Source organism: Ascaphus truei, chromosome 2 (assembly GCF_040206685.1).
Source record: "Ascaphus truei isolate aAscTru1 chromosome 2, aAscTru1.hap1, whole genome shotgun sequence".
Classification (NCBI taxonomy): Eukaryota; Metazoa; Chordata; class Amphibia; order Anura; family Ascaphidae; genus Ascaphus; species Ascaphus truei.
The window spans coordinates 788,947-813,521 of NC_134484.1; positions in this window are offsets into that span (position 1 = coordinate 788,947).

Genomic DNA, 24,575 nt, shown 5'->3' on the forward strand with positions numbered 1-24,575 from the left:
GTTCATTAATATGGAGGTTGTGGCTTCCTCCTGCGGTGCTACTATTGAACTTGATTCTTCCCTGGTAAACACAGAGGCAAAGAATTTGTTTAATACCTCAGCTTTTTCCTTATCTCCAATAATCTGCCTACCCACCTCACACTGAAAGGGTAATATATTTTCTTTTCTCATTTTTTTGTTATTAAGGTACTTAAAGAACTTTTTAGGGTTGACCTTACTTTCTATTGCAATCCTTTTTTCATTATCCATTTTTGCTAATTTAATTGCCCTTTTGCAATTTTTGTTACATTCCTTATAATTCTGATACGATGTCTCTGTCCCTTCTGACTTAAAGAATCTAAACGCCTTCCTCTTCTTGTCCATTTCCTCCCCTACCTGTTTATTTAGCCACATTGGTTTTGACTTATTTCTTTTATACTTATTACCCAAGGGTATTCACTGATAAGTGTGCTTTTCTAACAATGTTTTAAAGACTGCCCATTTATCTTCTACATTTTTCCCGGCAAAAACATCATCCCATTGTATTACTACTAGATTAGACCTCAGTTTATTAAAATCTGCCTTTCTAAAGTTTAAGGTCTTTGTTGAACCCAAGTAATCTGTTTTTTGATAATTTATTTCAAATGGGACCATGTTATGATCACTGTTACCCAAATGTTCCAGGACTTGAATATTTGTTATTACTTCTACATTGTTTGATATGACCAAATCCAGAACTGCCCCTCTCCTGGTTGGTTCCTGTTACGCCGGTGCTGCCCGCAGACCAGACCCGTCCCTTATACTGAGGTGGGGACGTAAAGGAACACGCACCCGCAGCAAAAGAAGCGTGTCCGGAGTGTGGTGAATAGGCGTTGCCAGGCCAGGTGGTGATTGCTAGCAATACTCGCGGGTACCGGTTAAAGAAGTTCCGTTGTCGTTGCCGTTAGCCAAGGTCGGGGTAGGAGAATTCCGGAAGGTCGGAGTCCAAGCAGGAATAGAGAGCCAGGAGATGACGTCCGCCAAGCCAAGTAGAGTCCTGTGTAAATAAAGAGAGAGAGTGCCAGAGAAGACCTCCGCAGTGGAGACTATGTCGAGCAATGAATGAGTGGCAGGACAGGTAATATAAAGCGTGGCTGACCACTGGGAAGAGGAGGCAGGCCTGGAGGAGTGCATGGAGCTGTCCTGGATAGGCTGTCCAAAGGAGGATACAGGTGAGCAGTCTTTGCGCCTGATTGAACCTTGTGTGTGTGTTGGGGCGCAGCCTCACTGCAGGAGCAGTGAATAAATGAAAAAGATCTGACGCGCGCTCTGTAAGAGAGGAGGGCGCGCGCCCGTGAACAGCAGCAGCCGTCACAGCTCGAGCCGCTTGCGGCTCAGCAACTGCCCGCCGGGGACCAGGTGGGAGTCCCCCAACCACGAGACCGGAGGGAGCCGACGTAGGGAGCGCCCCGCAGTAGCGGCCGGAACACGAGGTGAGGTGAGGCCACGCCGCGGCCGCCATGACACCCGGATCCTCACAGTTCCTCAATAATTTGGGTCATATAATTGTCTTTAAGCACCCCCAAAAACCTGTTTCCTTTTGTTGTGACGCTAATCTCATTGCCCCAGTCTATGTCTGGATAATTAAAATCCCCCATTATACAAACATGACCCAGTTTTGATGCCTTCTCCATTTGCAAAAGTATTTTAGCTTCCTCAATCTCACCGCTATTTGGTGGTTTATAGCATATTCCCACAAACATTTTCTTTATACTTTTACCTCCACTGCTAATTTCTATCCACAAGGTCTCTACATTTTCATCATTCCCTTCATAGACATCATCCCTTATAATAGGTTTTAGATCCGGTTTAACATATAGACATACTCCACCTCCCCTTCTATTTGTTCGATCCTTCCGAAAAAGGGAATAACCCTCTCAATTAACTGTCCAGTCATGAGTTTCATCCCACCATGTTTCAGTAATGCCTATGATATCATACTGCTCCCTTGCAGCTATTAATTCAAGCTCCCCAATTTTATCTGTCAGGCTTCTTGCATTAGCAAGCAGCATTTCTGTCTTTTTTTCAGCCTGTACTATTATCTTATCTGCACCTTCCTTTCTGCTCCCACTTGGTTTAGTCTTTAGAAGTTTTCTAGTATTATCTCTATTTACTATGGGTATCTCACTGCTTGTCAAACTCGCACTTGCCCCCATTCTACCTCCATACCACCTTGTATCCTCCTCTATTACATTTAGTTCATTACCTGTTTCATTCCCCTCCCCCCTCCATCCTAGTTTAAAATCTCCTCCAACCTTTTTAACATTCTCCCCCCTGTTCTATTCCATGCTACCAATAACAACCCACGCGAGGAAGGGGTTAATAGGCGAGACCTCAACTAATTGACTCACCTATAAATACCCCCAGCCATAGAGGAAGTGTTAATTGGCTTTTCCTTTGAGAAAGTGTAATGCAATTACAGAAATAGATATACAAACCGAGCTGACACAACGCTAAACGAGGCGGCTCTGCCTGAAGCCAGATGCGCCGGTGTCAGGCGCGGCGATGAGGAAACGCCATTGTTCTATTACCACCTGATGGGAGCCAGCAACTCCATTGTTAAAACATCTTTGATTGTTATAGGACAAGACTCTAAAAATAATCTCTTAGGGAAAGTAAATCTATGTCAAGCATTGATTTTTTTTAAAAATATGTGACTTGCAGGAGCTCTCGGTACCAGTACTGTCGCGGGTCCACTATTTCTTCTTTTAATCGTCAGAACACCCTAGGAGCGCTTATAGAGCCTGTTAAAAACAAATTCCTATATTTAAAACCAAAGCCACCATAACTTATTTAATGTGTGGTTTAAACCTATCCCAGCTTCACATTGCATAGCCGCTATAACCAGCCTCGCACCGATGAGGCCCCAAAGGCCAAAAAAGTACTGGGGGTACTGGCCTACATGTTAGGGGTGCCGGCACACCCGTTGGAGCTCATTAAAAGGTGTATGTGTGGTTCAGACCTTCCTACTGGCTTGCTTCAGTCACCAGTCTTGTAGAGAGGAACCTGCCATGGGGCAGAAGCCCGTGTTATGCAGGGGGTTACGCTAGTTTTCGCTGTTCTTTTTCTTTTTATATAGAAGTTGGTTCTCTTTGCTAAGGTTTGGGATATTTGACACATCTATCCATAGTGTAATTGTGTCTAACCACTATGTGTATTTGAAATCCCAGTCTCTGTGAGTTTGTGGAATACACACCACTGCCTATTAAGAAACCAGGTGAGATGAATTTATAAAACATACAGAACACCTACAAGCTCAAATTGAACCCCCAAAATACCCACAACATATATATAAGCATATAAGTTTCACAGAGGAGTGCTACTGAGCATGGCAATATATATTTAAAACCAGAGACATAACATAAAACACAGACAAAGCTCAGTGCACATCCAGAAAAACTTATATACGGTACAGTGCCTAAATATACATGTATAAATAACTAATAAATAAAATGGTCTTTTAGTTTAACATTTTGGCCAAATTGTTGTAAGCCCTTGAGCCAAACTTCACGGCAGACCACGTTTCAAGGGTCCCTACACTAATATAACTGTACCGTATATAAGTTTTTCTGGATGTGCACTGAGCTTTTTCTGTGTTTTATGTTATGTCTCTGGTTTTAGAGATGAATTTATACCCTGGGTACTCTGACACCAAGGGGCCTAAATGAAGGCTTGGGGTAATTACGAATCTTGGGTTTGACAAGAAGGTGTTGGAAAGCATAAATGGGTAGAATGCTGACAAATAATACATAACATGATACAGTTAGATGTTGTATATAATAGGGTAATCAGAGCGGAGGGAGGACCCACATTTCAAGCAGATGTTGTAAATAACACCCAACCAACCGGTCTGACACAATCTTGGCTTCAAAAAGAAGTGTTGGCGCCAGTACCGTAGAATACTAAATAAAAATAACTGTAAAATCACATAAGGGGGTCATATGGAAACTAACCAACCCGAGTGGTAATAGCATCAACCCCAAAGTGATGTGTCCTTGTAATGTAATCAGCACTCTGCCTATACCCTCGGACTCTCAGAGTATAGGGATAATACACACCCCCTGATATGGTCACTAAACAATATCCAAAAGATTGGCTTCAGAGTAAGAATAATCTGATACAATATAACCACATGAAGGCGGCATCCAGGTCTATTCCACAACCATGTGAGATATCGTCAACGGAAAGCGCTGCCTGACGCCACTCTGCTGCCCCTAAACCGCTTTCACAAGAGAGGCTTAGGGAACAGGCTCACAAAAACTCTACACAATGGAAAGATATGTCAACTAACCCAGACCGTGGCAAACAGAACCAACTTCAAAACCCAAGTCTCCCTACACAAGTCTAGTCTAATTTCATTTGGTTTTAAACCCAGGAATTTGTTTTTAACAGGCTCTATAAGGACTCCTAGGGGGTTCTGACGATATAAATCAGAAATATTGTTCTTACAACAGTAGTGTTACCGGGATAATGAATAAGTGGAGAGATCTCCCGAACTGGGTTGGTGTGGAGGGGTTCCCATAGCAACGGAATGCTTAAATATCGGAGAACAGAGGAGTCTTGCCCACAGTGTGGTGATGGGGGTAGAGGGGGTGGCGGATTGTAGTAGTTGCCCAAGGGAGGGTGGTTAGGCCTCCCGGGTGGGTATTGGAGGGGGGTTTAACACCTTAATTACCACAGTTGTTAATAACCACTAAGGTGATTAATGGGTTAGTGGCCAGGAGTTAGTTTTTTAATTTTAATGTTGCTGCCCACGGAAGATGCAGAGGACCAGATGACCGAAGATGAGGGCTTCATCCTTGCATGGGTAAGTACAACTTTAATTTACTATGTGCTGGCAAATGTTTTATATTTGATGGGCAAATGCACTATTATCCAGATCTGGATAATAGGCATTTTGCCCATTACAGTGTGTGTTGGGGGCTGGAGAGGGGGGGGGGTTGGGGGTAGAGGAGGGGGTTTGTGGTAGAGGAGGGGGGATTGAGGATGGGGGTTACATGTTTGAGCTGGAACCATTTTTGGTTCTTGATTATATTTAAATGCACTTTAAGATATCTTCACATTACTTTTTATAGGTCTTCTCTTCTTTTTCTATATACACTATATATACTGTATATATCAGTGTTTCTTTTGTATAGTAACATAGTAAAGAAAATGTATGTATGAAAGGACCTTCTTGTGCACACCGCCTGTGCCTCCTTAATATTAGTATTTGATATAGTGTGTGTAGCACAGTACAATAAGGGGTGCATGCCACTTTATACTGTGTTTAATCTTCTTTCCCATCGTTGTTTAATGATGGATGAGTATATAAGGAAGTAGCGCATGTGTCTGTGCTTTCACCCTGATGAAGTGATGTAGGTTATGAAACGCGTAGGGACCTGCCTTTGACCCTGCTCTGTGTGTATGGCACGTGCCTTCCTTCTTGCTGTTGTACAGACCAATTAATTATTCATTTATTTATTGTCAGCAGCAAAACATGTAATAACCAGGTCAGGGCAGGAAAAGAAAACTCCCCCCCCTGATACTCCCACGGAAAATAAAACGTGGGATACAATGCTCAGGGGGGAAACTGAACCTCTGCGTTGCCCTCCTCCCGAAACGCGAGGCCAGACGTGCTTCCTCGTCCCCAGCCCTGTGAATAAATAAACCACATTTCTGTGACTAATTTCTCTGCAAATTCTTACAATCCTGCCAATTAGCAAAGGAGGGATGAGACACAAACTAATCTGTATTCCTATTGTTATTGATGACAGACATGTTTTATGCGTACCTGTTAACATTAGACGTTCTGGCTGCATGTTCTGTTCCTACCTGAGTGCAAGAAAACCATTTTCATATACCCCTCCCCCCTAAATATAGCATAGGTTGAACGTGATGGGCATACAGTACAGCCACGGCTCCTTTTAACCTCCTACATCCCCGAAAAAATTGGGGGATGTTTTCCGTTTGTCACGGACTTTGCCGCGCGTCAGCCGAATTCACCAGACAGCGCTAATGGCGCTAAACATTGAAAGAGCCTGCGGCGCCCAAACCGGCGGAAAATATGCCGCATCTGCCCGCGATTTTAAAAATCGCGGGGAAACGGCCGCAGGAGGTTAAAGGCGGCCGCCAATGTATGTCTTTTTTCAACTTCATCTTCTATACTATTATATAATGATGTAATTCCCCCACCTCTCCCCCCTCCCCCACATCTCCCCCCTCCCTCTCTCTCCCCCGCTCCCTCTCCCCCAAGCCTCCCTCACTTTCTTCCCCCCTCCTCTCTTTCTCTCCCTCCTCTCTCACTCACTTGCCCCCTCCTCTCACTCAATTACTCCCTCCTCTCTCACTCAACCCTCCCTGCTCTCTTACTAAATCCCCATTCTCTCACTCAATCTGCCCTCCTCTCACACTCAATCCTCCTCATCTCTCATACTCAATCCCCCTCATTTCTCATACTCCATCCCTCTCATCTCATACTCAATCCCCCTCCTCACACTCAATTCCTCCCTGCTCACACTCAATTCCTCCCTGCTCACACTCAATTCCCCTAGACAATCCTCCTGCCCTCTAAGAATGAATTTTACCTTGGGGGGATGGGGGAGGGTGTGTGGATGGGGATGGGCCTTCTCCAGCCCTAGCTGCGTCGGTATGGGACAGGAGTGAGGGGCTTTCCCCCTGCAGGAAGCAGATGGCCCCCAGCAGCCAGACGTGGAAGTTAGGCCTGATATCTAGCTGCTGCTGGGCCCAACTTCCAGCACCGGCTGGGCCCCCCACACTCTCGGGCCCCCCCATGCTCTCGACTCAGGCCCCCCACGCTCTCAGACCCACCCTGTTCTTGGGCCCCCAATGCTTCGCCCCCCCCCCCAATCTCAGGCACCCACGCTCTTGGGCCCCCCATGCTCTCCGATCCCCCACACTCTCGGACCCACCACACTCTTGGGCCCCCCATGCTTTCGACCCCCCCCCCTACTGCCCTTAAACATGTCCCTGGAATGAGTGCTTTGGATTAGGAGGAATTGTCCCTGTTTCTGCTTCTCTCTCGTAGTGTTCTGTGTAATAACAACAGCGCGTTTCCCATCTCTTAACGCGATATTTCCGTGCTGCGCTCCACAGGATAATAAACTGATATGGTTATGTATCCGTGACATCTCTCTCTCTGTCTCACTCTCTGTCTCTCTCTGTCTCTCTCTCTCTCTCTGTCTCTCTCTCTGTCTCTCTCTGTCTCTCTCTCTGTCTCTCTCTCTCTCTGTCTCTCTCTCTGTCTCTCTCTCTTTGTGTTCTGTGTAATAACAACGGCGCGTTTCCCATCTCTTAACGCGATATGACTATGTTATTTCCGTGCTGCGCTCCACAGGATAACAAACTGATATGGTTATGTATCCCTGTGACATCTCTCTCTCTGTCTCACTCTTTGTCTCTCTCTCTCTCTCTCTCTCTGTCTGTCTCTCTCTCTCTCTCTGTCTCTCTCTGTCTCTCTCTGTCTCTCTCTGTCTCTCTCTGTCTCTCTCTGTCTCTCTCTGTCTCTCTCTGTCTCTCTCTGTCTCTCTCTCTTTATAGTATCGTGTAATGTTTGACAGTTTATTGCAGTAATCGGGCACATCGTCCCTTTATTGGCGCCCTTGACTTCAGAGTAAACCAGTAATATAGCAAGTCAGATGTAACCAGTTTCTCTGAGGGATCTGTAACCTTTTCCAGTACAAGGTCATGGAAATCAGAGCAGGGTTTCCGATGACCCGAGGAGAGGTCAGAAATAGGAAGAACTCCTCCGGTCAGACCCTGGATGGGAGTAGAGACAAACAAGAACAGGAACGGCCGCCCGCAAAGAAACCACTACCTAATGGAAATGGGCGAGTATCGCTCGAATACGCCTAAGATTGACCCAAGGAGGCTTCCGTAGCTATCCGAGTACACTCATCACTCCATCTGAGCAGTTTCTCTCCACCGGACGCGGAGGCAGGGACTGCATACTGCGCGAGTGGGGTCGGATTCCTGAGGTCGCTGATACGGGCTTCCTCACATGTGATGAGCGTGTATGTGTTTTTATTGTGATTACATTTTATCTTGCAAATTTGAACACACGCTCCATATCTTGTATTTGGATCTGGCGGGGACACGTGGAAGTGACGTCACCTACCTACGGGGGTTATCAGAACACTACGACGTTTGGAGAAGACCCATAGAAGTTCATCTTATTGAAACAGGAGGCGGTCCCTGAGAGAAACCTCTATGTGCCTGTACCTACACATGGCCGTGTAAGTAGTGTTCATATATTATTTTATCCATCCCTTCTCAGTGTCTCACTGAGTGTTGTCCTTCACCTTCTCTCCACCACTTGAGGGTGACTCCGCTGTTGTTCATTTTGAGTCTATTCCTGTTCTTTTGCTCATCCTTTGCTCCCCCCTTTTCTCGGTTTTCTCAAGTCCTCAATTATACCAGAAACGGCAGAGCGGCAGAGATCCGGTGATGTCATCGGAGCGGCGGAGCGGCGCTACACGTGCACACGCAGAAGCGATTTGTAGCGCTACTGCAGGGAGACACGGGCAAGTTCATCACTTCCTGGTTTGTTTAAGATGCGCTGTGATTGGCCGTGCCAATCACGTGACGCGGCCGTAGCTTGTGAGAAACAAAATCAAAATCTCAAATCTCTTCATGAGACAGAAGCTTTGCGGCATGTCTCGGCGCCACCGTCGCGATTGGTACGTGCGCTTTCATTGCATTTGATTGTTTTGTTTTGAAGCTGTGCGGCATCGCGCCAAGCGGTGTCGCGCCAAGCGGCGTCACTAGCGATTTCTGGTATAATTACGGCCTAAACAAACAGCAGAGAACGCCGACAATCAGCTCAGGACTAATCAGGACGCGTCGGTAACGCTGTTCCGGCAGCGATAACGCATCTAATATAGCTGCGGACTGGGAACTGTTAATATTACATAAATCCTGGTAATTAAATTGTTATATCGTGTCGTGAAATCTTCATGTCTCATGGGACAATGATAGCTGGCATCACTTTAGAGAGGAGGGAAAGAAATGAGAGATGTTATTATATATATATATATATATATATATATATATATATATATATATATATATATATATGTAGCATTGGTGCCCCTCGGGCACCAGAGACTCCCCTCCTTTGTGTCAGCCCAGTCGCGGGTGCCGTCGGAGGCAGCAAAGGACCCGCCGGCTGTTCGCAAAGGTGGGGGCCAGTGCAGGGAGTGCTCGGCGTCCCTGGAGCTCCGGCGGCGCACCCGGCTAGCGGGGGCCGCCATGACGGTTTGCGCGAGCGTGCGCAGGATCGCGCATGCGCACAAGTAGTTAGGGAAGCAGTAAGGCAGTCAGGGCGGCCCCAGAGAAGTTGCGCGAGAGTAGGGGCAGTACAGGAGAGGTTGCGGCGGCCATTAGGGATTCGCACAGGTGCAAGGTAAGCGCGCACGCAGCCCCAATGTATTTGCAGCCTCCACGGGACTACAACTCCCATGAGGCTTAGGGCCAAGCACACCAGGTGCCTCAGTGTGGCCAATGAGGGCCAAGGTTCTCCAGAGGGAGAAAGAGATACATTGTTTGGGCTGCAGCACGTTTGTCAGTTGGAGCTGGGGAGCTGTGAGGGAAGGAAGGGTGCAGAGAGCATGTGCAGCTCCTGCATCGAGTAAGGTCCCCCACATCCCAAGTAAGGCCCCAACTCCCCACCAGGTTAGTGGGTAAGTGCTGAGGGACGGCCCAGATAGGGACGCTGCCCTTAGTGCATGTCTGTGTGCTGTCTTGTCAGGGTCACGGCTGGCAGTGCTGTGAGGCCTGACAAGAAGGCATAGTGCTAGCGTGCAGCACGTTTGCTGTACGCACTCCAAAGGTTGCAGCGCGTGGCTGTGAGTGTAGTTGCTCCATTAGTTAATTGTTAGTGGGAGGCAGGACTGGGAAGAGTAAGGGGAACGGAGTAGGTTATTAACCCCTTAGGTCCCAGATAGGTCCTCACTCCCCAGTTCGAAGTGCTACAGGGACAGGCCCTAGATTAGGGATCCTGTCACGGTAGGGTAGAATAGATAGGGACACAGCGGACGCTGCGGTTCCTGCTAAGAGGTTCGGACCCAAGTTGGGGTCCTAAGAGACTATCTCCAGGGTGGGATCGCCCCGGCGGACCCGTGCAAGGAACCACCGGATCAGACGGGATCCAAAGCAACAGATCCTTTTCGAAGTGCTGCAGGCCCGAGTGCAGGAGCACTCGGCAGGTAACCCCTTTTGTCATCAAGTGCACCAACAGTTCTATTAGTTAGTGACTGCGCAGTCACCCATATCCTATCTCTCTAGAAGAGTGCGGGACATTGGGTGTGGATCTTATGCACACGGGGTGGGATCACCCTGTGTTGGGAAGCGTCCTGTGAGACGCATTAGTAGTGTCTCCTCCCGAGAGGGACACCCGTCATTCTGTGCATGGTTATGGAGTGTTATGTTTCCTTAAGTAAACAGTATTGGTTATCATACTTTAGGTGTGTGAGTATTGTGTGATTGTCCTGCGAGGAACCACTCCCCCTCTGGTGGGAGCCATCGCAGGTGGAGGCGCTGCACCGATGTAAGTGATTACTCCTAGTATAATTCCCCAGGTTCCCCGTGGCGGAAGCTCAGCCCTCCTGCGAGCCAACAGGTAAAGCACCACACCTGGTAACACTATATGTTCTTCGCACCCACACAATATCAGCGATTGGGTGGGGGAAAACTCGTTACATATATATATATGTAACGGGTGTTCCCCCACCCAATTGTAGATTATACGGTGGGTGCGGAGAAACATACAGTGTTACCAGGTGTGTGGTGCTTTACCTGTTGGCTCGCAGGAGGGCTGAGCTTCCGCCACAGGGAACCTGGAGCAATTATGATACTAATGAGTAACCACTTACTCGGTGCAGCGCCTCCACCTGCGATGGCTCCCACCCGAGGGGGAGTGGTTCCTCGCAGGACAATCACAATAACCATATACACGTATGTGAGATAACCAAATACCTTTTACTTTGGAAACACAAGAAACACATATATATCACACTTCATATAACCAGTGTCCCTCTCTATAGAAGACACTACTCACGTCGTCTCACACAACTCTAACCTTGCGCCACGGCGGATGCCAACCCTTTATGCGCCTCGGCGGACGCTAACACTTTATGCGCCTCGGCGGACGCTAACACGTTCACAGAGAGGTCCCACCCCGTGTCCAGTAACCCCAACCCAATGTCTCGCACTCCCAAGTCATATACCAGTGTGTGTGTGTGACTGCGCAGCCACTATGTCTGGTGATAGGCCTTGTTGGTGCACGTGAGGTTATGGGTTACCTGCCGAGCACTCCAGTGCTCGGACCTGCAACGGGCTTCACAAAGGATCCCGGCGAACTCCTGCACGATATCCGGATCCACCACAGGATGATCCATCAGGGGCGATCCCACCCTGATAATAGTCCAGCTCGCTCAGCAAGACACACAGTGTTCTTTATCCCTTACTAACAAGTAGCTAATGGGGCAGATTCCCTAACTTAGGGCCTGTCCCTACAATACTTCACTAGGATGACTCAGGGCTATCTGGGGCCTAGGGGGATTGCTGGCCTAGTGCAGGGAGTCACTGACTCCTGCACCCTACCTCCTTCCCCTAGCTGCTCCGGTCACCAACTCCAACGTGCTCCAGCCCGCGAAAAGTATCTATTTGTTGCCAGCAGAGAGCTCCTGCAGCCCTATTGGCTCCTTGGCGTCATGGGGCCGCTCCAGAGGCTCATGGGACTTGAAGTCCCCTTACAGAGCCCTCCTCTCATTGGCGGCATTTCACGCGCTTGTCCCGCGCATGCGCGATCTACATCAGGGCCTCCCGTCGCATCGGCAGTCTGCGCCTGCGCGAAGGACTGACATGGCGGTGCCCTACACCGGGAACCGCCAGCGCGCCTCACAACCCGACCGCGGCCCTAGCAACCGGCCGCAACGTGGAGAGAACGCGTCACGCGCGCTCATGCCCGTACACCTCCCCACGATCGGTCGAATGGCGAGCACCCAGAGGGGGGGCCCACAAACAGAAGGGGGACCTGGCTACATATATATATATATATATATATATATATATATATATATATATATATATATATATATCTCTATCTGTGGGAAAAAAAAAGAAAAGAAACAGGCGCACACCTAGTGCATTAACATATTAACAAATGTTTATAGAACACTAAAATCAAACAAATGCCCACTCACAAAGGTACAAAATGTAAAGGCAGGTATGAGATAGGCTCTCATGTGCCAACACTGCCGCCCGATTTCAGCTATGGCGTCCTCTCCTGTCTGTCCTTTGTGTAGCCGAATGGCCGGAAGTGACGTCCCTCCAACTCGGCGCCCAGCACAGGAAGTCCCTCCGGGAACCAGCAACTCCAGATTCTCAGTGCTGGCAAGTGATGTACCGGGGGAATAGGATCCAGTGTCTCTCATACAACATGCAGCGTCTCTCATACAGCAATTGCCGAGTTCGTGAGCAAATGACAGCCTCTGTCTAACCACGCCCTACGCGTTTCGTCATCTATGATGACTTCATTGGATGCCCCTCCACAGTATTTATAAGGAGATAATTTGCATTAATCAATCAATTAAAAAATTATATAATTAAACAATTTACAACATTAAAACATGGTTCAATGCCAATCGTAATATAGTAATTATGAGGACCACAATGAATCATCCAGAGAATGAGTCCAAATCAGGACATAAATAGCTATTCTATTTAATAAAAGTAAAAATTGAGGATTAAAGTGAAGAACTGAGACTGTACACAAGGATAAGACTAATGCTGATCAAGCCCTTATGAACCAGATAGAAAGTGATTTAGATAAGTGCGAGCAAGAGCTTATCGCTTTAAAAAAAAAAGAAGTTTGCAAGAGACGTTAGCGACTTTAAGAACAATGTGGTTTACAAATGGCATAGAGGGAAGAAGGACAGTGAGGCACCCCGTACTGGAAGAGATAACTTCCCTACTACGTTAAAGTTTACATTCCCCAGCATGCACTGCAGGACCAGCCTGCGCTATAACCTTTTCACCGGTGGTCACGTTGCCGATGGGCCATTCACTGCCTCTACTACCCCCAAATTATCCGACCAGCCAGCATATGATATGCAAATTTACCTTGGTCCTTTTCAGGTACCACACCCAGGGCGGAAAATAATTCGGTGGGCGAGGGGGGAGGGGGCGGGAAGGGCCCGCTGTGCGCCCCAATTTGACCTCTTTCTCTATCTTTCCTTAGCTATGTTTGCGTGTGTTGTGGTGAATATCATATTTCGTCTCTGTCACGGGAGACCAGCACTTTTAACACCAAATTACCCGGATCCGTTGATTGAGCAAAGCAAGAGATAAAATAAATTGTGATTTATTTACAGAAATGAACACACACACATTAGTTTACAAAAACACTTGAAATACACTTACTGGGACAGGGTAAAACGAAATATTCTATTCCCAAAACAAAATCTTTAGAAATAGAGTCTTTAGGCACAATTTCCCAAGAGCGGGAGTTGTGCGCAAACAGAGCCAAAAACAGTCTTTGGACAGTGGCGCCTCTCGCAACCCCTGTTTCTCCTCCGCAGCTGCTTACTTCATTCTACCGCCGTAGAATTGGTTCTGGAATCCTTAGTTCTTACGAACTCTTGACTTGGGTTACGATGGTAAAAAGTTTAAAGCCAAGCTTGGATGGAACTGACTCTCGATCGGCTGCAGGGATTGTTATGCAGTAAGAACCCCTATCTTTAACCTCTGCAGCCAGTCTCCCCGTGGGAACAAAGATTCCCACCTAGCCCAGAGTTGCCCATACTTGGCAAAACCTGGCAGAGGGTGTCTTAGTTTGCTAAAGGCATGCGCGAACCTCACACCTTTGTCGCTTAGCATACCAGGCACGTCCCCCTTACCTGGAGACATTTTGTCTGAGCTGGCTGGAACATCTGGCTTATTTGCCCGGAAATTTACTAAGATGGGGATACTGGCATTACCCCTCCCCACTTAACACCTTAGCTGGCCGAAGCCTTTTAACTCCGGACTTTTTCAGACATCTTGGCTCTGAGCCAGCGGGGTGTCTTAGAAGTCCGGGCTAAATATGCATCGCTTACCTTGCAGGAATTTCCTGCTATGCATTTCTAAAGTACAAAAATCCCCTTATGCCTATAATGTTGGAACAAATAAAATAGGGGGACATTCATTCATCAATTTTTATATAACTTTATAAAAATTGCGCTATAAACTTTTCCATGATTTTACCCAGCCACCGCTCACAGCAAATCTCAGCGCTAGGAGCTTCCTAGCAGAAGTTAGCTAACAGCAGTGCGCTGTGCTGTGAGCTACTGGGTTTTAAAAACATTTTCCCTTTGCGCGCTTTACAGGGAAACACTGCTACGGTTATAAATTATATTTAAAAATGACATTATTCTCGCACCTTATACCTGGTGGGAGACACACAGACATTTTTATTAAAATCACAGTGTAACTGCCATTACTGGGTTGCAGAGCTGGCAATCTACAATTCACCAATATGGCTCAGGGGAACCCAGACGGGCATAATATCTTTATTACTGGCCTGGGTACCCCTTCATCACAACAGTCTCGCTCTCGCTAGGCTCTCTGGTACTGCGCCCCCACAGGTATCTGAAAACCCCACTTAAACCACTGGAGCAGGGGAAAAAACTGGAGTGGCAGCCACCACTGGACCAGGGACCACCGCTGGTGCTGTAGGGAGGGGGGGGGCAGCCCACCATTGCGTGGCAAGCCCCCCTGGGTGGTTTGCTTTGTGCCATGGGGGCCAAGAATAAAAGGGTGATTGACCCCAGGGGTGGCCTGCAAAGGGATGGCAGTGGCTCCACCACTGCCCCTCTGTGGGTGAAAGGTTGGCTGCCTGGGGTCCTGCAGATGTGGGGCCGAGAGGGCGGGCGGCTGGGGTTGAAAAATCACTCACCCGCTCATGGCAGGGGATCTGCCACAGGCGGGGCTGCTGTAGCCAGGGGTTTTGGGGGGCTGTTGTGGGCATGGGGGCCTTCGTTGCGGGTGTGGGGGGTTCTGGTATGAGCATGGGGGGCTCCGGCGCTCACCTCCCTGGTAGCCATTGTGGTTGCTTCTGGTCGGTGAGCTTCTCTCCCCACTGGGCTATCACTACCCTAGCAGCCTGTGCTGCAGGCCGGGGAGAGCAGGCACCAGAGTGAGGCTAGGGGGCGGAGCTTCTCTGGTGAGAGCAGGCACCAGAGTGAAGCCCAGGGGACTGAGCTTCAGTGGGGAGAGCAGGCACCAGAGTGAAGCCCAGGGGACTGAGCTTCAGTGGGGAGAGCAGGCACCAGAGTGAAGCCCAGGGGACTGAGCTTCAGTGGGGAGAGCAGGCACCAGAGTGAGGCTGGGGGGGACTGAGCTTCAGCGGGGAGAGCAGGCACCAGAGTGAGGCTGGGGGACTGAGCTTCAGCGGGGAGAGCAGGCACCAGAGTGAAGCCCAGGGGACTGAGCTTCAGTGGGGAGAGCAGGCACCAGAGTGAAGCCCAGGGGACTGAGCTTCAGTGGGGAGAGCATGCACCAGAGTGAAGCCCAGGGGACTGAGCTTCAATGGGGAGAGCAGGCACCAGAGTGAAGCCCAGGGTACTGAGCTTCAGTGGGGAGAGCAGGCACCAGAGTGAAGCCCAGGGGACTGAGCTTCAGTGGGGAGAGCAGGCACCAGAGTGAAGCCCAGAGGACTGAGCTTCAGTGGGGAGAGCAGGCACCAGAGTGAAGCCCAGGGGACTGAGCTTCAGCGGGGAGAGCAGGCACCAGAGTGAAGCCCAGGGGACTGAGCTTCAGCGGGGAGAGAAGGCACCAGAGTGAGCTGGGGGACTCAGCTTCAGCGGGGAGAGCAGGCACCAGAGTGAAGCCCAGGGGACTGAGCTTCAGCGGGGAGAGAAGGCACCAGAGTGAGGCTGGGGGACTGAGCTTCAGCGGGGAGAGCAGGCACCAGAGTGCGGCTGGGGGGGACTGAGCTTCAGCGGGGAGAGCAGGCACCAGAGTGAGGCTGGGGGGGACTGAGCTTCAGCGGGGAGAGCAGGCACCAGAGTGAGGCTGGGGGACTGAGCTTCAGCGGGGAGAGCAGGCACCAGAGTGAAGCCCAGGGGACTGAGCTTCAGTGGGGAGAGCAGGCACCAGAGTGAAGCCCAGGGGACTGAGCTTCAGTGGGGAGAGCAGGCACCAGAGTGAAGCCCAGGGGACTGAGCTTCAGTGGGGAGAGCAGGCACCAGAGTGAAGCCCAGGGGACTGAGCTTCAGTGGGGAGAGCAGGCACCAGAGTGAAGCCCAGGGGACTGAGCTTCAGTGGGGAGAGCAGGCACCAGAGTGAGGCTGGGGGGGACTGAGCTTCAGCGGGGAGAGCAGGCACCAGAGTGAGGCTGGGGGACTGAGCTTCAGCGGGGAGAGCAGGCACCAGAGTGAGGCTGGGGGACTGAGCTTCAGCGGGGAGAGCAGGCACCAGAGAGAGGCTGGGGGACTGAGCTTCAGTGGGGAGAGCCGGCACCAGAGTGAAGCCCAGGGGACTGAGCTTCAGTGGGGAGAGCAGGCACCAGAGTGAGGCTGGGGGACTGAGCTTCAGCGGGGAGAGCAGGCACCAGAGTGAATCTGGGGGGCGGAGCTTCTCTGGGGAACTTCCTTTCCTCTGCCGGAGGATGCAGGAGGTCCTCCGAGTCCGACCACTCTCTCCTCAGAGCTGGTCTCCATGCTATCCGGTGGTTGGAGGAGGACGACTGATCCATGGCCACTCCGGAACACAGGACACAGGTAACCTGCAGGGAGAAAGGAAAAGAAAATTAATGCTGGAGTCCATCGGGTGCAGCGTTTAAATACCCCCCTTCCGCCCCCCCCCCCCCCACCCCACAAATTTGAAACCCTCGTGGTGAGGGGGAGGAGAGCCGGCCATCTTGGTTCCTAAACCTCTGAGGCACGTTGGCCCTTATGTGTGCGATGGCCCCATCTTGGAGGCCTCTGCCGAAGCTCTCTGCACACAGGCAGAAGATTTCAGTGTTTTGTAGTTTCACACAGTTACAAAGTGGACTTTTCCACTGATAAGCAAGGGCCAGTAGAAAAGTCTTATGGTAATGTAACGGTTTTTGTGAACCGGTCTGACCCACCCAATCTCACATTGGCCCCTGTGGTCTAACCAGTCCCCATTACAGTGTGGTAGTGTCTGGTGGTGCACCTGTTGGCAACAGGACTCCTGAGTCTCCCGCATGATGGTGTGTGGGGAGGACCCGTCCAGACAGGCAGCTGAGGTAGTGTGCTGAGTCCTACCTATATCCAGTGCAGCGCCTCCACCTCATCAGGGTCCCTTCGGTCACTTGGGGATGGTCCTGGCGAGGAACTCCTCTGTGGTGCTCCTCTCTGTTCAATCACTTCACACATGTACACGAGAGGGTTTGTAATTAAGAGCATCTTTATTGGATGGTGGGCCATGCTGCCCTCCACAATGGGGTGTATTAGCCCTCCATTGTCACAGCACTTCCCTTTACAAGGTGTAGTTCTCCTTAAATAGGGATTCCCTATCCCAGCCGGGATGTCTTTACCCTGTGCCAGGTCCCTGGACACAGTCTTCTTACTCAGCTACTATAACATAACTTCTACTCCTCTCAGAACTCTGGCAGAACTACTCAGAACTCCTCCTCCACTTAGCAGAACTAACTTTTAGACACAGTGCTGTGCCTTATGTACACTCTGGAAGCTGACACACCTCTGACATCACTAACCATGGAGTCAGAGCCTGTGACCACTCCCACCCATACATAGGGCACCTCACCAGGGTGTGAGGGCAAACCTCCATAATTACTGCTGGCATGCCCACAACTTACCAGGCCTTACTGTCAGCAGGAGAGATGACTGTAGCTATTTTACATGACCGCTACATTCTCCCCCTGGTGAATCCCATCGTCCTCGCTGGGACCTAAATTTGCATACCTTCCTCCAGGAAGCACTGTAACACAAAACATAATTGTTAACATCACACAGATTTGCACAATACAACAGAAAATTACTACAGTGACATCCCGCCAAGCCCGCCCCGACCAGCAGCCACGAGCCCGCGTAATGTCTCAGTACCCCCTAATAGTAGTGACTCGGGTCAGGCTTCCTAACCTCTCTACCACCCATGTCCAGGACCGTGACATGATAATGTCTAGGCAGTCCCCTCTCGGGCCTATAGGTCACCTTGTGTTTATGTATGTTCCTCCCTATACTCCACACTCGCATCAGGTGATCTATCCTGTCCTCTGCCTTCCGTCCTGTAACTGCACTCCCCTTATTGACCAGATACATTTCAATGTTTTCCCTGAGCCACCTTTCTCTGTTTTCTTCTATCTCCTCCATGAGAGGTTCAGGGACGTAAGGGTACTCCAACCCGTGGGAAGACTTATATCTAGCCATTATGGCCCTTTCAGCTCTACTGATCCTGGTCAGATCAGCATTACCTGCCCTCCCAGGTAGCACCCATGACAGGGGTTCGTCCGGATCCACAGGATCTGACAGTGTGTCGGGACCCATGGGCTCTATCTCCCTGTGCTCTATCTTTATCCACCAGTCCTGCAATTCCCTATCTCTTTGCTCAGGGGTGAATTCTCCTTCGGCCCACCAAAAATCTACTACCTCCTCCCTACGGATGAGAAACCGCGTACGGTCCATCCAGGCTACATAGCCTTCAAAGAGTGGGGCCCACCAACGGTGTTCTTTGAACCTGTGCGAATCCCCTGAGTCACTCTCGTCCGCATCCCCCCACGAAAATACCCCCGATGTCCGTGCCGACCGTGGTACGGACCACCGTGATGATCCCAGGGCCTTTTCCTCTGGTTTGTTGGTCGCAGGAGGCAACCACCGGCCTACCGCGGCTTTACCTAATTCTCCCCCACCCCGAGAAATGCCCTCTGTAGCGCAACTGCGATGTCTTTCCCCAGTCCGTCTCTCCTCCCCCCCCAAAGGTACGTCCACAAGTTCTAGGCTAGGCGGGGACCCCGTGGAACAGGTGATGGGGGCAGGGGTTTTACCTAGGGCGTGGGGTTGGGCGTAAGGGCAAGCGAGGGGGCGCCACGGGGCTACGACCTGTTCCCGGCTGTCCATGGAGTGATCCAATGAGGATAGCTCACCCTCCTCAGTCTGCGGTTCGCCCATCCAGCTCTTGGGCCCTTGAGGTGATCGGGGACCTTCACCCGATCGCCGAAGCGTCGCTGCATCCTTCCCGTCTGTTCCGCCGTCGCCACCGGAAGTGATGTCCTCTCCGGAACCGGAAGTGCCGCCATCTTGGGTTGGACCCCCATGCGGGATCTCTTCCTCGATGACGACATCCGGAAGCTCCGCTGTCGTTTCCACCGGAAGTGATGTCTTCTCCGCACGTGCGTCTTGGGCCTGGCACGGCCTTGGTTCCGCTACACCGTCTACCGGAGCAAGGTAAGTAAGTGGCCTTCTCTTACCATTCCGCAGGGGTGTAGGCGTCTCTCGCCCGTCGCCGCCATATCCTGGGGCAGAGGGACTCCGTCTCTCGGCTCGCCGATCTGCGGGGGACGCCCTGCTTTCCAGGCTGCTACTCACGCCACGGGGTGTCGTCCTCCCCGGGTTCTTTCCTGGGCCTTGATTTCACCTCCGCTAGCTCGCGGAGATCCTCATCTGAGTAGTCTCCCTTCCCCGACTTAGGGATCACCGATCGGGGCAAAAGTCTCTTTTCAGTTCGGTCGGGGGGGTGACCCGACCGTCTCGGTTGCTGCTGACCCAGCCGATTTAATCGACTCCAGTCCCCTTTCTCCGGGACTTGCACGACTGATCCACAGTGCACCAGGGGACTCGGCAGAGCGCCTAGCCGTATCCCCCGGGGGGTCAGCAGGTTGGATCGGGATGAACGTCGGCATTGGCCACAAATATAATGTCCCGCAGTGGGGCAACATGCCGCTGTATTAACAGTGCCTCCGGGCAGCCCGCATTGAAGGCAGAGCCCGACCACCGTCTCGGTGTTGGCCACCCTGACTACCAGTAACCCGCCAGGTACCGAGTAGGGCTGGGTGGAGACCATAGTGCCCACAGTGGAGGAGCAGGCCATTCTTTGAATAGGGTCCACTTTCTGTATGGGTCTCTCCAGGTCAGTGGTTCCTCGCAACTGACTGGTAGAAGTTGCTGGGCCAGCCACTTCCTGCTTCGGCTCCTCCCTCCGCTGACATAGCTGGAACCCGCCCCCAGGGGTTGCAATAATGGGCGGGTCCCACAGGGGAATAGCATGCCCCTTAATTAAGGCCGCGCCTTTCTCAGTCCTGGTGGGCGCGATCTGCGTTTTCGCGCCAGTTTCCCCATCAGGGTGAGGTTCTTTTCCCGCGGCTAGTTCCCGCCTTCTCCTGGCAGCCGCCTTGCGTGCAAAATATCCCTCCTTTTTGCACACTACTGCCGCGGCCGGAACTACTTCTTGTAGTGGCGCCGTCTGGATATCAGTCCCTGGGCCCAGTGGGTGCATTCCCACAGGCCATAATTGAAAGTCACTCCCCCTGGTGGAAATCAGGGGAGGGTCCCATAAACTAAGCGGTTTACTCAGCACAGGGGCCGAGTGAGTCACTGTCCATGAAGGCGCAGCCATAGCTTTCGCGCCATGCCCCCCATCAGGGCGGGGCTCTGCTGTTCGCGCCATTCCCGGCCAGCTTTTTGCAAGTCCTGAATCAGCCACGTTCTCTGCGACTGGCCCACGCGGTCTCCCTAGCAAGCGGGAGCCGCCATTTTGGATAGCTTTTGAGTCCGAAATGTCAGTTTGTTTTCTTGATAAGGTAGCATTCATTTGGTTGCACGTCCACTGACATCCATCCTCACTGTGCTCCACCCCATTTATCACAATGTCCTCACACTCCTCAAGGGGGGCACCTCGGTGTCCCAGACAGGACAAAAACGGGGCAGCCACCGCCTTCGCTCCACTCCAGAGCAGATTAGTTAGAGACAGCTCGGCGACAGTTTGCTCTTCAGTGGGGCGCACGCCACGGGTGCCTTCCCCATCAGCCTCTGATCGCCATTTTGGGCTCCCCGCACCACGCGGATCCTCCATTCCTTGGGTTGTCACGCTCTCGTACCAATTATCGTACATGGGGCTCCGCTCTGCGGGGCAGCCACCACACCAGTACAATAAAGATTTGCTCAGATGCACCACCACATGTGTACCTGATCTAGGCTGGACTCATGTTGCACTACCTCAGGCTAGGCTCACTCTCTCAGTGTCTGCTGTGACTCCTTCCTCCCAGTCTGTGCTCCCTATGGTAAGTGTCTGGAATGGGCTAGAGTACTCTGGCTCTGCCATGCAGTACTTGGGGCGTCTACCTCTCTTGGTCAGCCTAGCGCAGACCCTCTCCAGGATTCCTGACCACGTTAACAGGCTATCCCTTCTGGCGTCCTACCAACTAGCACTACCTCAAAGTGACTCGGTCAGCTATAGCCCGGCTCCAAACCCCTCACTCCTTTCAGGCCCCTAGGTCGTCCCTGCGAACTGACAATACCCTGTCAGCCCCTGACCACCCCTAGGTCCGTCCCTACGCAGCACAGAGTGGCAGCAGACACTCTCCCTGTTTCCCAGTGTGCCTAGCTAGAGCCTGTCCTGTTGACAGATCTGATCTCAGCAGCTCACCTCCAAATGTAACGGTTTTTGTGAACCGGTCTGACCCACCCAATCTCACATTGGCCCCTGTGGTCTAACCAGTCCCCATTATAGTGTGGTAGTGTCTGGTGGTGCACCTGTTGGCAACAGGACTCCTGAGTCTCCCGCATGATGGTGTGTGGGGAGGACCCGTCCAGACAGGCAGCTGAGGTAGTGTGCTGAGTCCTACCTATATCCAGTGCAGCGCCTCCACCTCATCAGGGTCCCTTCGGTCACTTGGGGATGGTCCTGGCGAGGAACTCCTCTGTGGTGCTCCTCTCTGTACAATCACTTCACACATGTACACGAGAGGGTTTGTAATTAAGAGCATCTTTATTGGACGGTGGGCCATGCTGCCCTCCACAATTTTTTTTTTTTTTTTTTTTTATAAAAATATTTTACCAGGAAGTAATACATTGAGAGTTACCTCTCGTTTTCAAGTATGTCCTGGGCACAGAGTAAAACAAATAATACATGGTTACAAATACAGTTACATAAATGAACAAGGTATACATTATATACAAGACATTGCATGCACAGTTAAAGAAAATATATATTATGAGCGTATGAAACAGTTACAGACCAGATTAAAGTGTGAGACAGCCTTAGATTTGAAAGAACTTAAGCTGGTGGTGGATATGAGGGTCTCTGGTAGGTTGTTCCAGTTTTTGGGTGCACGGAAGGAGAAGGAGGAACGTCCGGATACTTTGTTGAGTCTTGGGACCATGAATAGTCTTTTGGAGTCTGATCTCAGGTGATAGGTACTGCATGTGGTAGGAGTGAGGAGCTTGTTCAGGTAGCTGGGTAGCTTGCCCAGAAAGTATTTGAGGGTGAGACAGGAAAGGTGAACTTTGCGCCTAGACTCTAGTGATGACCAATCTAGTTCTTTGAGCATTTTGCAGTGATGTGTGTTGTAGTTGCATTGGAGAACAAAACGACAAATTGAATTGTAGAGGGTGTCAAGTTTGCTAAGGTGGGTTTGAGGAGCCGAGCCATATACTATGTCTCCATAGTCAATAATTGGCATTAGCATCTGCTGTGCGATACGCTTTCTGACCAGGAGACTTAGGGAGGATTTGTTCCTGTAATGGGGTGTATTAGCCCTCCATTGTCACAGCACTTCCCTTTACAAGGTGTAGTTCTCCTTAAATAGGGATTCCCTATCCCAGCCGGGATGTCTTTACTCTGTGCCAGGTCCCTGGACACAGTCTTCTTATTCAGCTATTATAACATAACTCTTAACTGCTCCTACTCTTACTCCTCCTCCAGGAACACACTCTCACAACTAACTTTGGCTCAGTGCTGTGCCTTATGTACACTCTGGAAGCTGACACACCTCTGACATCACTAACCATGGAGTCAGAGCCTGTGACCACTCCCACCCATACATAGGGCACCTCACCAGGGTGTGAGGGCAAACCTCCATAATTACTGCTGGCATGCTCACAACTTACCAGGCCTTACTGTCAGCAGGAGAGATGACTGTAGCCATTTTACATGACCGCTACAGTAAGATACATGGAATGGAGTGTACAGAGTACACGAAAGGTCCCTAATGATAGCGCACCGCAGGCCTGAGTAGTATTAAATCATGGTCCTGTTTTGCCTCAAAAATAAACAAATAAACAAGTTTAATAACAAATAAATGATTTAAAGCGTTTAACTTCCTATTCCTCTCTGTAGGAGAAATGGTATCTACTACATGTGTAGTATGTATAGGACCTGTGGAATTAACAAAGCAGAAGTGTGTCTGCTATAGTTGCTTAGTAGCAAGATTTCAGTGTTTTGTAGTTTCACACAGTTACAAAGTGGACTTTTCCACTGATAAGCAAGGGCCAGTAGAAAAGTCTTATGGTAATGTAACCCATGTTCCCCCCCCACCCCCCAGACACAGATAGCATATCTAGGGTGTAGTGAGGGCTGGTTACATGTACTTGGGTGATGCATACCTGCTGATAACAGGAGGGCCTGAGTCTCCCGCGTTGGGGTTGGGGATACAGGACCAGGCTTCTGGGGTATATGCCTCCATTCTCTTAGTGATGCAGCGCCTCCATCTCCATAAGTCCCAGGGATGTGGGATAGGACCCTTATAGAGAAAACCCTGGTCCCAGGGGAATGCTCCAGAACTCACACTCAGTCTCTTGGTAAAACAGCACAGTCTCTTTATTGGCTCTTAGGCTAATACACAGCAGTTCATAATCAGCAGCACACAGTAGCAGCAGGCTTCACAAATGTACATGTTTCCTCCTCCTCTCCTCTCCTCCAGTAATGTCTTCAGACAGGATGGTCTGGATGGGGCCTCAATACCCCTGCCTCCACCCCCTCCACAGGGAAGGCCCTGTGGGGTGAGGCTAGATGTCTTTCCCCTCACCCCCTGAGCAGGGTGAAGGGCATTGGTCCACCTCTGTAGTTCTGTCCTTCGCTCTACTGGGTCCTACTCCACTTCAGACCAGTACGCACTCCTCAGCTCCCATGCCATACTCCACAAACTCTCTCTTGACGCTCCACAGACTGACAAGCTGAACGCTCAGCTTTCACAGGGTCATCTCTCAGACTGCCAGTACTGACACTCCACTCCAAACTCTCAGCTTTCAGAACTCACAAGACTGACTCACACACACACACACACACACACACAGGACAGCCCACTAAATAGACACAGCCCTGCCCGTTATGATGTCAGCAGGACCTCCCCTCTGTCTAGGCCTGCACAGAGCAAGGGGCCTGCCTCTATCACAGAGGTGGGGCTTGGTGAGGGGGAAAAACCCATGGTTGCTACTGGCGCCTGCCCTTACCAGGGCTTACTCCAGTAGAAGAAGGATAAGTAGCCCGCTCTTACTTACAGGGGCTACAGTAAGATTCCTTCATGCACAATTCACGAAAACATGCATTACCCAGCATACATTGCAGTAACCGCCGATCAAGAGTGTGAGGCTTTATCC